Raw genomic sequence first — 12,878 nt, 5'->3', positions numbered from 1 at the left:
CACTGCTCCAGTCTCTCATGTCGTTGCTGCCGCTCCATGATAAAACGATGACCTTAGCACAACCGTTCTGCTCCGCGTTTAGAAAAAGAATGGTAATGGTAATGAATTAGAGAGACTTTAAACTTTTGCAGTTCATTCGTCTCTAGCCTTGAGAAAGGCCCTTTGAAAACACTACTCTATTTTACTCCAGCGCTACCACCTCCGCCCTCTTGCCTTGAGAAAGGCCCTTTGAAAACACTACTCTATTTTACTCCAGCGCTACCACCTCCGCCCTCTTGCCTTGAGAAAGGCACTCGATCCCTCGCCGTCCAGCCCGTCCAGCAACGATGTTGTCCAGTCGGTGTCCACACAAAGAATGATGAGAAAAAAAATTATGTTTTTGGAAAGAAATAGCCAAATTTATTTGCTGTAGAATCACAAGTGGGAGTGGTTTACAATATGATTCTTCATGTGTACCCAAATTATATTCCACGATTACACACAAATCGGACCAATCAAAACGAGGCACACAATGCGTTTGGACAATGCTTGACATCTCACAATTATTCAATTGTCTATCTCAAGAAAAATAAAATGTTATTCATTGTGATAGACGTGTAGAAATATTTCCTATCAATTGATGCAAACACCTTTGCGATCTATTAAGAAATGCTCGAGACATAAGCGTTCAGAATCTTACCTCTTTTTCCTACTTGTTCAGTGCCTAGATTTTCATTTTACCCCCCATATCTTCCGGTTAGACGTAGTCCAAAAGCACAGAGATTACTCACTCCTCTAAGCGGACAATGCGACACTGCTGACGACAAATCCTCTGTTTACCGACCACAAGAATCTCAGCATCCGAGATTGGGAGGACCGCTCCATTGATGCCATTTTGAAAACCGAATCAGATTTTTATTTCGAAAGATACCCATGTCTGTCCCCCGTTCCAGTGGTGACGCATCGCCGAGTTCGACCAAACCACGGCCACCAATTGTTAATTAGTAGCCTACGAGCTGTTAAACATTGGACGCGCGTTCCGTGATTTATGGCGATCATTTTATAACACGGGCGGATAAACTGTGGCTGGATTGGTGTGTTTATTCTTTCCTATTTTGCGCTGAGTAAGTGAGTGAATAACGGCGGAAGTAAGTGTCTTGAGGTCTGGTCCCCGAGCACGGGAGCACAGGACGAGGAGAGTTAATTTGGGATCCAGGAGGGGATTCGTTCGATGAAGTATCATTAAGTGGGTGGAAGAACATCAAATTGCTAGTTTGTTTCCCTCCGGGAGCGAAAGGTCAGAAGACGAGAGAGACAGAAAGAGAAGATGAACATCCTTACCAGGGGATCGGTGTTTGCATCTTTCCGCAGAGCTCGATGCGGTGGTAAGGACAGCGAAAAGTGTGCGAATCGATCCGATGATAGGAGGGAGTTTCCAGCAGCTGAGTTCATCGTTTTAAGTTTTACGCTGGAAGTGGAGCGGGACGAAAAGAGGGCATGAAAACAAACAGTTCAATCTGGTTCAGCAAAAAATGACATAACAAGCAAGAAAAATTTCTCTCGTTAATTAGCCCGACAATTCCGCACTCATCTCGGTTTTAGTTTTCGATGAATGCGCAAATGTTCGAGAGTTTGGATCCGGGTAGGGCAGGTTAAGCATCGAGAATATTAGTAATGAATCACAATCCGAGAACTTATCGATTCGAGAAATGTTTTCACGGAGCGAGTAAATTAACAATCGTAGTCCGAGGTGTTATCGAATAATTTTGTTTATCAATTTCCATATCAGCGCGCGATAAAGCATGATTCAATTATGCCAGATCCGGTGATAACGGCGCGCGGCGTACCCGAAGTTCATCAATGTGATGGAGTATGACATCGAGGTAGACACATACAAGCTGTTCGTTTTGCAAGTATGTGACAAAAACCGCGGGAAAAATCTCAATCCAGTGATTCACGCATGGCAAGATCACCATCGGTTTTGAAGGGCTCATCAATATAAATGGCACCATTATTTATATTGATGAGCCCTTCAAAACCGATGGTTTGTCAAATATACTTCTTGTGCATTTGAAGTGAGGATGACGCGTTCCGGATTGTACAGTGACCGACACTTGAAAGACACATCTTATTATTTGAGCAAACAATATGTATGTTTTGTAAATGAGGACGCTGATTAAAATCAAAAGTGTCACAGTTATTATTATTTAAATGATTAATTCACTTGACGGCGGCGAAAAATTGATTGGGCATAAACATACGGATTTTGCAAAACATGTGCAGGTAAATATATTTTGGCCAGCAATAGAGAAATAGGAACGGAGATTGAAAATGGTATTTTTTTTTTGTAAATGTCCCGCGTTCGGCTAACTTAATATTATTGAATTCGTATTGATTCGTGTAATTAACATAGCGAAAGTTTTCAAATTGTAGTACACCCAAGTGTAATATTTAGCGCATCTTTTGAAATCTTCATTCATTGAATGCAATCTTACATTAAATGAGCTTAAGGTGAAGGTGGAAGGAAACCACAAATGGCGCTCACTTCTTTAATCTCCCCCTCTTACCCTTCGCTCGAAAATCAATAATTTTGCGATACAGTGTGTAGAAAATGATCTTTTCCGCACACTTCCCATCAAGTAATATCAACCACTCTAATCGATTACTCACATTATATAAAATTTTCATCTTTTTTCTGTGAAAGTTAATTTTTCATTTTTAAATTTTCCGCAATCGTTTTGTTTGTATTGGTGAAAGCATCGTTATTTTTTCGACACTGATGCCAGACAACATCATCGTAACAGATATAAAAACCACTCAATGAAATGTTATTCCTGAGCCATAGTGATGAAACGCTGAATCAATGAAAACCAATAAAATAAATTTGTGTTGATATCAATACTATTATTATATTTACGTTTAATGGGTCTATAATGTAAGTTTCAACAACTTTAACATTGGTTAAGAAAATTGTACTGCAGAGCTCGGAACACTGCCACGGCTGCCTCTGCTGTCAGAAATAGTAAACGCGAAAAGTATTACATTTAATCTAAATGCCTCGGCCAACGAAGAGAAAGGTTAAGGCTCTCCAACGTGAAAATGTGAAAAAAAAATTATAGGAGGTTGTGTTCAAGACACGACCGCATTGTTGATGTAGAACTACGCTGTAGTTTAATTAAAGTCGTTGTTTATAACATAATTAATTTGCTTTATTATAGAGATTTTCAGCCGTGGGCTGGTTCATCTCTTTATTCTTACAGTTTTGGTTCTATTGATTGTTTGTAACGTTGTCTGTTCATGCTTCTAGCTTCTTTTCCCAGCTATTTCAGATGTGGTGGAAGAGACCTGCGTCCTTGAGGAAGCAGATTAATGTTGCTGATGAAGATTTGTCATCTTGGAGTACATCGCGGATGCTGCTTGATATTCGGTATTTGTCTCGGAGGTTCTCATACTTGGGACAAACGCATAGAAAATGCTCGACGGACGGAGAAAATGCTCGCACTTGACACAAATCGCAGTCTACATGGAAGGTTCCGCCACTCATGTTGTGTGAAATCTTGGTGTGGCCAGTGCGAAGACGGGTTATTATTTTTTGCTCTTTAAAGTTTGGAAGATCTTCCCATCTGTTAATGCAACTTTTAATTTTGCGCAAAAACAATGCCGTTCGGTTATACCAAATAGTTGACCAAGAGTTGCGGAAAACCGAATTCAGCCACGATTTGACATCATGACCAGGGACTTTGTCTGTGTACTGATTTCCTCTTGTCCCGGAAGTTGCTAAATGATCCGCTTTTTCGTTTCCGAGGATACCGCAGTGGCCTGGTATCCATGCGAAAACAGTGTTGGGTGAGGCGCTATCCTGTATGGCTTGGATCCACGGGTGGCGTGAACGTGGAGAGGGAAGGGCAGTGATAACGCTGGCAGAATCAGTTAAGATCAGAAGTGGTTTTTCTGACGCTGTGGTGGCTGCTATGAAGATTGCTATGGCTTCGGCGGTGAATATTGAGCATGACTCGGGCAGACAATAAGAAGCGCAGAGGTTTGGACCCGATATACCGATGCCTACCCCAGCGGAGTTTTTCGAGCCATCCGTATAGCGAATACAATGTCCGCTGTATTTCTTATTCAGCCATTCTGAAACCGATTTTCGTAGAGCGATTGATTTATCACCAGCTTTAAACTTGCTTCTAATATGGTCGTCGACTTGGATTTCGGCGAGACTCCAGTTCCTTGGACCAGCGCGAGGGAGTTCGCATATTGGTGGCAGGTTGAGATTGCAATACTGGTTCAATAAACTGTTGGCCTCAGTAATAAGGCTTGATTCCCCATTTCCGTATGTTATTTCCGTGTAACCAACCGCTCGTTTACAAACTGTGAAAGCAACAACATGTGAGAAAGGAGGGATCCCCAACTCCGCACAGGCTGTATCAGCTGGAGTCGAAGGCAGTAAGCATGATACGGTACGGATTGCCTTGTTGTATGTTGAATCTAGTTGCTTTATAACTAACTCAGTTACTGAGGATAGGATTTCTATGCCGTAAAGAAGTTTTGATTCCACAATGGCTTTGAAGACTCGCAATCGAATGTCTCTATTGTTGCTATGGTGAGGTTTCGCAAGAGTACGCAGGAGATTCAGGCGGGATTTGCAGTTTTCTTTCACATCTCTCAGGTGCTCCATGAAACTGAACCGACTATCAAGTTTTATTCCGAGAATTCTGATCGTCTTCTTATACGGAATTTGTTGATTGTTGATGATGACTGGTCGATATGGGGGCCGGTGCCTGAATTTGCATATATGGGTACGTACACTTTTGGCTGCAGAAAGGTCGAATCCGACAGAGTCGGTCCAACGAGCTATAGCGTTTACCGCTGCCTGCAGTTTTCTTCTTAGCTGGAGCGGATTTCTGCCTGGAACAGCCAACACGATGGCATCTGCATACAAACGTATGTATATACCATTTGGTAGCTGATTAAAGATACCGTTCATCGCAACTAGAAAAAGGGTAACTGCCAAGACTGAACCTTGAGGTACCCCAGTCTCTTCGTTGGCTATTCTCGAGCGGTGATTCCCGATTGTCACTTGGAAAGTTCGTTTCATTAGAAAGTTCCGCAGAAAGTGCAGAATGTTCCCTGAAAGTCCCCACAGAATCAGTTGCTTTAATATACCCGGTGTCCACGTTTTACTGTAGGCCTTAGCCAGATCGAGAGAGGCGATCTCTACGTGTTGGTTGTTGTTCACAGCTTCGTTGAGTATTTGACTAAGGGCCGCAAAGTACGTACTCGTTCCGTGCCCCGGCCGAAAAGCATGCTGACGATGATCAAGGAAATTATTTTCTTCGAGGAAGCTCACAAGACGGCGATTCACCATTCTTTCCATTATTTTACATGCACAGCACGTGAGTGATATGGGCCGATAATTTCTGGAGATGAACCATTCTTTGGAATAGGTACTACAAGGCTATGTCTCCATTCAGCTGGAAATGTATTTTCGAGCCAGATCTTATTCAGTGTCCTAAGAAAGGTAGTTTTGGCTATTGGGGGGAGGTGTTTTAGCGTAGGGTATCCGACATCGTCTGGACCAGCAGAGTTTCCTTTACTATCGGCCAGTGCTCGATTTAGTTCTGCTCTGGAGAATGGTTGATTGATGAATGTTGGTTCGGAGTCGTTTGGAATTAGAAGGTTTTCCAGTTGATCTACCGAGACATTTCTTCGTGTAAAGGTTTCTTGATACTGTCGGGCTGCAGAAAGATCTTCGAAATATCCCGCAAGGTTGTCAGCGACTATACTGGGGTCCCTCGTTATCCCGCCTGCATTTCGAACGGCGATGCCCAAAGATCTTCGCTTACCATTTAGTGCGTTTACTCTGCCCCATATTTCAGCAGGGCTGTGGCCCGAATTGATGCTATCGAGAAAGGATTCCCATGAATCTTGCTTCGCTCTTCGGATTATTTGTCTACACTCATTTCTTTTGGTACGGTAATGCTGAAGGGCCGCTTCCTTATCTGGATGCTGTGATGGAAGACGCTTGGCTGCACGAAGAGCCTTTCGTCTCGCTTTTATCGCACCCTTAGTTTCTGGAGACCACCAGTGTAATGCTTTACGACCGGGACTCGAGCTTGACGTTGGAATGGTTTCTGTAGCTACGTTGTGTCTAATGCCCAGGAGTTCTGTGACATCGTTAGGCTCATTGCCATTGAATTTTTCGTTTATAAGACTTTGGAAAAGGTTCCAGTCCGCCTCGGCGTATTTCCATCGTGGTCTTCTCGAGGTTTCTGGACGAGATTCGCCAAGATTGATCAGGATTGGATAGTGGTCGCTTCCCATTGGTTCACTAGCTGTTTTCCAACGGACTCTACTGGCCAGATTGGAACTTACCATGGACACGTCGATTGCAGTGTTATGTAGGCCACGTGTAAATGTATAGGAACCGTCGTTCATGGTGATTAGATCACATGTTTCGGCCACATCAGCTAGTATTGAGCCTCTTGTATTGTTGCTTGGACTGCCCCACGTGAAATGATAGCCGTTGACGTCGCCAAGGAGCACCACAGGTTTTTCGATAGAATCAATAATTTGCAAAAGTTGATTCCGAAGGTTGGGTATTCTCCCACAGGGTAAATAGATGCTGACGATCGACATTGGAAATGGCGATTCGATTCTGACTGCAACGATAGGTAGGTCACCACGGATGTCTATGGGAGTATATGGTATTGGTAGTAGGATACCGATGGCTACCGAGTGGTACACATTTTCGTTACACTTGTATATCCAGCGGTATCTCCCCGATAGCGATTTGTTAAGATGGTCGACGGTAGTTTTATGTATTTCTTGTAACACCAGTGCAATAGGGGGATTATCTCCAAGCAGTATTTCTAGAGCAGTGACATTTCTATGGAAGCCATTTATATTCCACTGGATAATGCGGTTGAAATCGTCACTGGTGACGTTGTTCGCTGATCTTGGCTCATTATTCGTTCTATTTGGTCTGCGGGTGTTCGACGATCCTTCGCCAGATGAACTTGGTTGAGATGATGCTGGGTGTGGATGGAAAGCGGCAGAGTTTGTAGAGGATGAGATAAAGTTATCACTAACCTGTGAGACAACTTGTCCCACAGTGTCAACCGCTGTTGTATTGATTGTGCTGTTTCTTTGAATAAGGTCGACTGCGGTCGACACTGGGGAAAGGCTGTGTCTAATTCTGCTGTTGAGTATTGTTGTTCTTCGCTGTTGTTCACTGGTGTGAGTATTTGTGTTGAAACACGCTGATGTGAGGTCGGGTGTTGCTGTCGGTGAGTTGAGTGATTCGCGGTTCGATCGACGGTCGGCCGCACAGAAGGTTTCACCATCAACGGGTTGGGATATGACGTCCCGGATAGCTTCACCATCCTGCTGCGCTTCTTCTAGAAGTGAGGGGGGTACTACACTTTCCCGCCCCTCAAACCGACGATTTGTGTTGTTGTTCGGCATTTTGTTGTAGTAGGTAGGGTGAGAATTGGACTGTGGTGTGCGGTTGTTATTGCTTTGCAGGTTCATTATGGGTCATTTTAGGCGGCTTGGAAACATCTGAGTCATGTTCGGAGTCTGTTAGGTCTACCTCTTCGTATGAAGGTTGCTTTGTGGTTCTTCTAGTTTTGATCGGACTTCTTGCGTTGTAAATTTTTTTTTGCGGTGGTGACATATCTGACGGTTGATTAGAATGCGTTTGGTGATATTGGCCTGTTCCTCGTTTTGTTTTTTTCCTACTTGTTTCCGGTTCTGTTTCGCTGGTCATTGAATTCGATCGTGTTCTAATCTGTGTGGCTTCAATATATTTCTTCATTTTCTGGTTTTGCGCCTCAAGCTTTGTAAGTTTTGCATCTTGATCTTGGATCAGTTTTAAAAGTTCGTTAATTCTGTCGTCTTTCTGTTTGTTTTGCTCAATGATTATGTTCAGTTTCTCTTCAATTGCTTGTTTTTGTTGGATTTCCTTTGTGAGTTTTGTTATTTCATTATCTTTCTCCGCAACCTGATTTGATAATGCCGTCAACCTGACATGATAAATACGAGGTTGTGCAGCTACCTGTGCGTAACTACCGCTTCCAATTGCGACCCGTTTCCTTGCGTCTACATATGACAGATTAAAATCTATTTTTGTGCGGATTACAGCGACTTCTGTTTTGTAGATTTCGCATTGTCGACTGCTAGGCCTATGATTCCCTTTACAATTACGGCAAAATGGTTCTTCCTCGCACGCGTCTCTTTCTTCGTGTTCGTTGGAACAATTATAACATCGTTTGGGGTTTGGGCAGTTAATTCTTGGGTGACCGTACTCGTAACACTTGAAACACAGCATCGGATTTGGATAGTATGGTCGTGTTCTTACACGTAGAACGCCGACTTTGACTGTTTCCGGATATATGCTTTTGTTGAAAGTTAACACTATAGCTGGGGTTTTCTCCTTATTGCTCTTCAGAATTCGTCTTGCTTTCATAACACCTTGTTGCGATAAATGGTCTTCGATCTCCCCCTCGCTCAGTTCCAACAAATCAAAAGTGGATATCACGCATCGACTAATGTTGAGCGTTGGATGTAATTCAATTGATATCTCTGTCCCATCATACAGCTGAGTCATTTCCAATAGTTTCTCCACCTGGGAGGCTTTTCGAGTTTTTAACACGTACCGGGTGCACTTCGCTTCACTTTTCGCATGCTCGATCGGCCCAGCAAAATCTTCAAGACTTTTCCCGATCAAAAACGGGTTTTGAGGTAAATTATTACCATTTCTTCCAGTTAGGAGAAGAGTGGTAACAGCTCCAAACTCATTTCTTGGATCCATATATCTCGGAACCCTCCTCCCGAATGACCCCCCAGGGTCATCCCCACACGTGGACACCATGTAGTACACACGAAAGTTAAACGCTAATTTTGAATACTTTCTCACTCAGTTGTCAAAACTACTCTTTTCTGCTATCAAGTTCGTCACTTTTACTTAATTGGGGTACGTAGAATTTATGGAGCAACTGGGTTTTTCTCTAACACTTTTCGAATTTTTAAATCAGGTGGAGACGCCTGTCACCCTATATTTAAATTTTTGATTTTGATGGAGACGTTAGGAACTGGTTTAGCTCTTTCTCGTTCATGTACCCTAGTACACCGATGCGTGCTTGAAACCGGAATTAATGACTTCACCCGCGACTACGTAACAATCGTGCGGAAAAAAGGTAGGGCCGGTGGCAGAACACTATACTGGATGTTCTGGGTGGCGTAGTTCCACTTTTAAGCCAAGAACGATATATAACTTGGGTTTAGAGAAACTCAGTAAAGCGACCGATTGCTCTCGATGCTCTACGCGAACTGGTGTTTATAACATTTTATAATGCTACGAAAATTTTGAAATAACCGTTCTACCGGTTTGGTCGCCCTAAAATGTTTTTTTATTGTTGAATCATTTGACGAAGATTGTTTGATGATTCATTCTTGTGCTCGCAGAACAACATATGCTCGAGATAAGCGCAGCTGTCTCGAGCAAGTGTTGTTTGTATGTGATTTGGCGAAGACAGAATTCCAGAACGACGTTGACTTTCTTGGTGACTAAATAAACGAAATAATCTCTAATCTCTATCTGTTAATCTCCACAACCTCGAAAAGAGCTGAAAGCAGTTTTGCGGCTGGCACGAGAACCCAAATAAATTAATAACTTGTTATAACTTATTGAAAAAATTAGTATTCCACAAATAATTTTTTGGTGCACAACCTTAACACCTGCTTCACCATAGCGTGAGTTCAATGCATTGAAGTAATGTCAAAGGCACCAACGAATCCTTTATGATGACGGGAAACAAACAGTGTGATCTGCTTGGAAAAAGGCTGAATATTTGACTCAGCAGAGATTCATTACTAATACCCTAGTGCAAATATTTCCCTCCCGCTATCTCCCCTCCTTGTTTATATTACCTTCAAAAAGGCCCTTGGAAAACTTTACTAAACTTTCGCCTCCATTGCCTTAAGAAAGGCACTCGATTCCTCGCCGTCCAGCTCGCCCAGCAACGATGTTGTCCAGTCGGTGTCCTCACGAAGAATGAAAGTTTGCCTCAGCGAGATCCACTGTTTATACTCTAGGCAAATATTTCCCTTCGTTATTCTTCTTCTTTTCCTTTGTTCACGGAGACTTTACATCTTACGATTTCCCCTTCATTGCTCGTCGATAAGTTGCTCGTTATTGACAGCTCTGTTCGGAAAAGCACACAAATGGACAGAACAAGTGTACGAGGAAATGGGAATGCTTCCAATATTCATCAATTTAAACCATATAAAGACTATGGGATTGTAATGTATAGCATATCAAACAAATCTTAGGGAATTCCCGATTCGTTTGGTATGTAAATCGTCGTTGCATGTAGAAGTCTTCATCGATCATTTCACCAGGTTCTAGCAGCTCATAGTGGATCACACCTTTTTGATCTCAACAAATGAAGAGTCTTATTCTGGCACCGTGGATATTCGGCATCGACGTTGATGTTCCTGATGGTCCGGTCCTTACATACGACCTTTTGCGTTTTGGATTGTCTTTTGTGCCATTCAAGCATCATTTCGGACATGCAAAATCGCCGTTCGATATCTCTCGCTTTCCATTCGTATGGAACATAATTTCCTTGCTTTCGGATGTATCCTACAACTTTGAGGCGCTTGGAAATAGTTAGCCTTGATCGAGTAAAGTTTCTAATTCTTCATCCTCGAGCTTTTTCGGTTGACCCGGACACTTTTTGTCTTTAACACTAGAATCACCACTGTTAAATCATCCAAACCATTCCCTGCCAAATCTACTTGATTGTGCAGTCACCATAAAATTCCGCCATTTTTCTAAGTTGTGTTAGGGTCACCATGGTTTTTCTTCTCTAACTTCTATATTTCCAATTCTGCATACAAACTGTCTTCGAAAGACTTTTAGAACATATTGATACAAACATTTTGCGATGCAGAACTTGTCTCACATTTCTATAATAAATAAGACAACTATTGAGTGTTTTGGTCGAAAAATTATTCAAGATTACCTTAGCATGGGTTCCCTCTCATTGCTCGATTCCGGGGAATGAGAAAGCGGACTCGCTAGCTAAGGTGGGCGCTTTAGAAGGCACACTTTTTGAAAGGCAAATTGCTTATAATGAATTTTTCCACATTCCTCGTCAGTATACGCTCGTAAGTTGGCAGCGCATGTGGAGTGGTGATGAGTTCGGTCGTTGGTTACACACGATTATCCCTAAGGTCTCGACGAGTGCATGGTTCAAGGGATTGAATGTAGGTCGTGATTTCATTCGCGTGATATCTCGGCTTATGTCCAATCACTACAACCTAAACGCGCATCTCTATCGCATTGGGCTCGCAGCAAACAATCTTTGTGATTGTGGCGATGGCTACCACGACATCGAGCATGTTGTCTGGTCGTGTATCCGGTTCCATGCTGCTCGCTCTCAGCTCTCTAGAGCACTGAGAGCACAAGGCAGACAATCGGATATCCCCGTCCGGGATATCTTAGGTAGCCGGGATCCTGATCTTCTGCTTCATCTATACCTGTTCCTCAGAAACGCCGATGTCAACGTTTAATGATGTTTCCTTCGTTGTGTCCCCGTTTCATATCCCTCCTATCCGATCGATAAACTTTTACTTAGTCGCGGCAATACATACACACACTCTTTACAGATGCACGGGCCGAAGGTTGTGCAGTCCACTGATCATTCAACAAGAGCCGAAGGTTGTACCGCTCATGACAACTCTACACGAGCTGATGATTGCATCCCAATAGGAAGTATCCCGTGTCGGGCACACGTACAGAGCATCGAAGACTGCAACATACCAATTATGAGAACACTTGTAATACTAACCTCGAGCCAACCGCGAGTAATCGGTTACATATTACTAACATAGTTGTAAGACAAAAATTGTCAAAATATTGGACTCCCGGCCCCGTCAGGCTAACGCCACATGTGCCTTAATAAAATATATATTTTGGGGAAAAAAAAAACTTGTCAATATCTCAACTTTACTCAAAGTTATTGATATTTCTTCCCAAAAAAATATGTTCTCTTCAACTACTTGCCATTCTTTCTGGGGCAAACATGAACAAAGTTTATTGGCGGCATTTGAAAGAATAGAGTTTATTCTACATAATGTGTGATTTTCAAAGCTATGTTATTACTCGTGTTTGAGTAAATTAAAATTGAAATCATGAGAATTGCTCGTCTCGTTTTATGGAATAGGGCCCTGTATATAATATGTGGTTTTCAAAGATATGTTTTTTTTTTGCATTGGAGTAAATTAAAATTGAAATCATGAGTTTTTGAGTGACAACCCATCAATAGCTTTGAGTAGGATTAGGATATTGACAAGTTCTGCACCGCAAAATGTTGGTCTTAATAAGCTCTAAAAGTCAAAATCTTTCAAATTCTACATCAAAATTGTCTTCGCACGACTTTAGAGCTTATCAATACCAACATTTTTCGATGCAGAATTTGTCAATATCTTAATCCTGCTTAAAGGTATTGATGGGTTTTCACTCAAAAACTCATGATTTCAATTTTAATTTACTCCAATGCAAAAAAAACATATCTTTGAAAACCACATATTATATACAGGGCCCTATTCCATAAAACGAGACGAGCAATTCGTCTCGTCTCGTCTCGGCTTCAGTCACTGTCGAGCCAAGCAAAATATACCATTCCAGTACACGAGTTTCATTGAAATGTTTTATTTGGTAGACTGGAGAGACTTCGGTCAGTTTTTCTCGGTATGATCAGTGATGTCAGATGAGATTACATGTTTTTGTTTTGAGAAAAAATGGGTGGGTTATATTTATGATATAACCGCAAGGTTGACGTGGGACTATCTTAGCGTAGCAATCATTTGTCTGTATTGATTAAATTTTT

At 42.2% G+C, this 12,878-nt stretch overlaps 2 protein-coding genes across 16 annotated transcripts in view; one reads left to right on the top strand and one right to left on the bottom strand.

Moving 5' to 3' along the window:
- LOC129765309 (AF4/FMR2 family member lilli) overlaps nucleotides 1–12,878 on the bottom strand; it is a 138,134-nt gene that overhangs the window by 29,644 nt on the left and 95,612 nt on the right. The gene's annotated exons all lie outside the window — the stretch shown is intronic.
- Nucleotides 1,000–12,878, top strand: part of LOC129765362 (glucose-dependent insulinotropic receptor-like) — a 53,356-nt gene continuing 41,477 nt past the window's right edge. For 2 of the 3 annotated variants that reach the window (XM_055765621.1, XM_055765602.1), the window contains exons 1-2: nucleotides 1,000–1,103; nucleotides 2,056–2,262. The gene's annotated coding sequence lies outside the window, so the exon portion shown is untranslated. The remainder of the gene's footprint in view (nucleotides 1,104–2,055; nucleotides 2,263–12,878) is intronic. The other variant, XM_055765612.1, reaches the window with a different exon arrangement.

The sequence above is a fragment of the Toxorhynchites rutilus genome, chromosome 1 (assembly GCF_029784135.1).
Source record: "Toxorhynchites rutilus septentrionalis strain SRP chromosome 1, ASM2978413v1, whole genome shotgun sequence".
NCBI lineage: Eukaryota > Metazoa > Arthropoda > Insecta > Diptera > Culicidae > Toxorhynchites > Toxorhynchites rutilus.
Note: the sequence above shows the minus strand (reverse complement) of the source record. Positions and strands in the feature narration are given on the sequence as shown.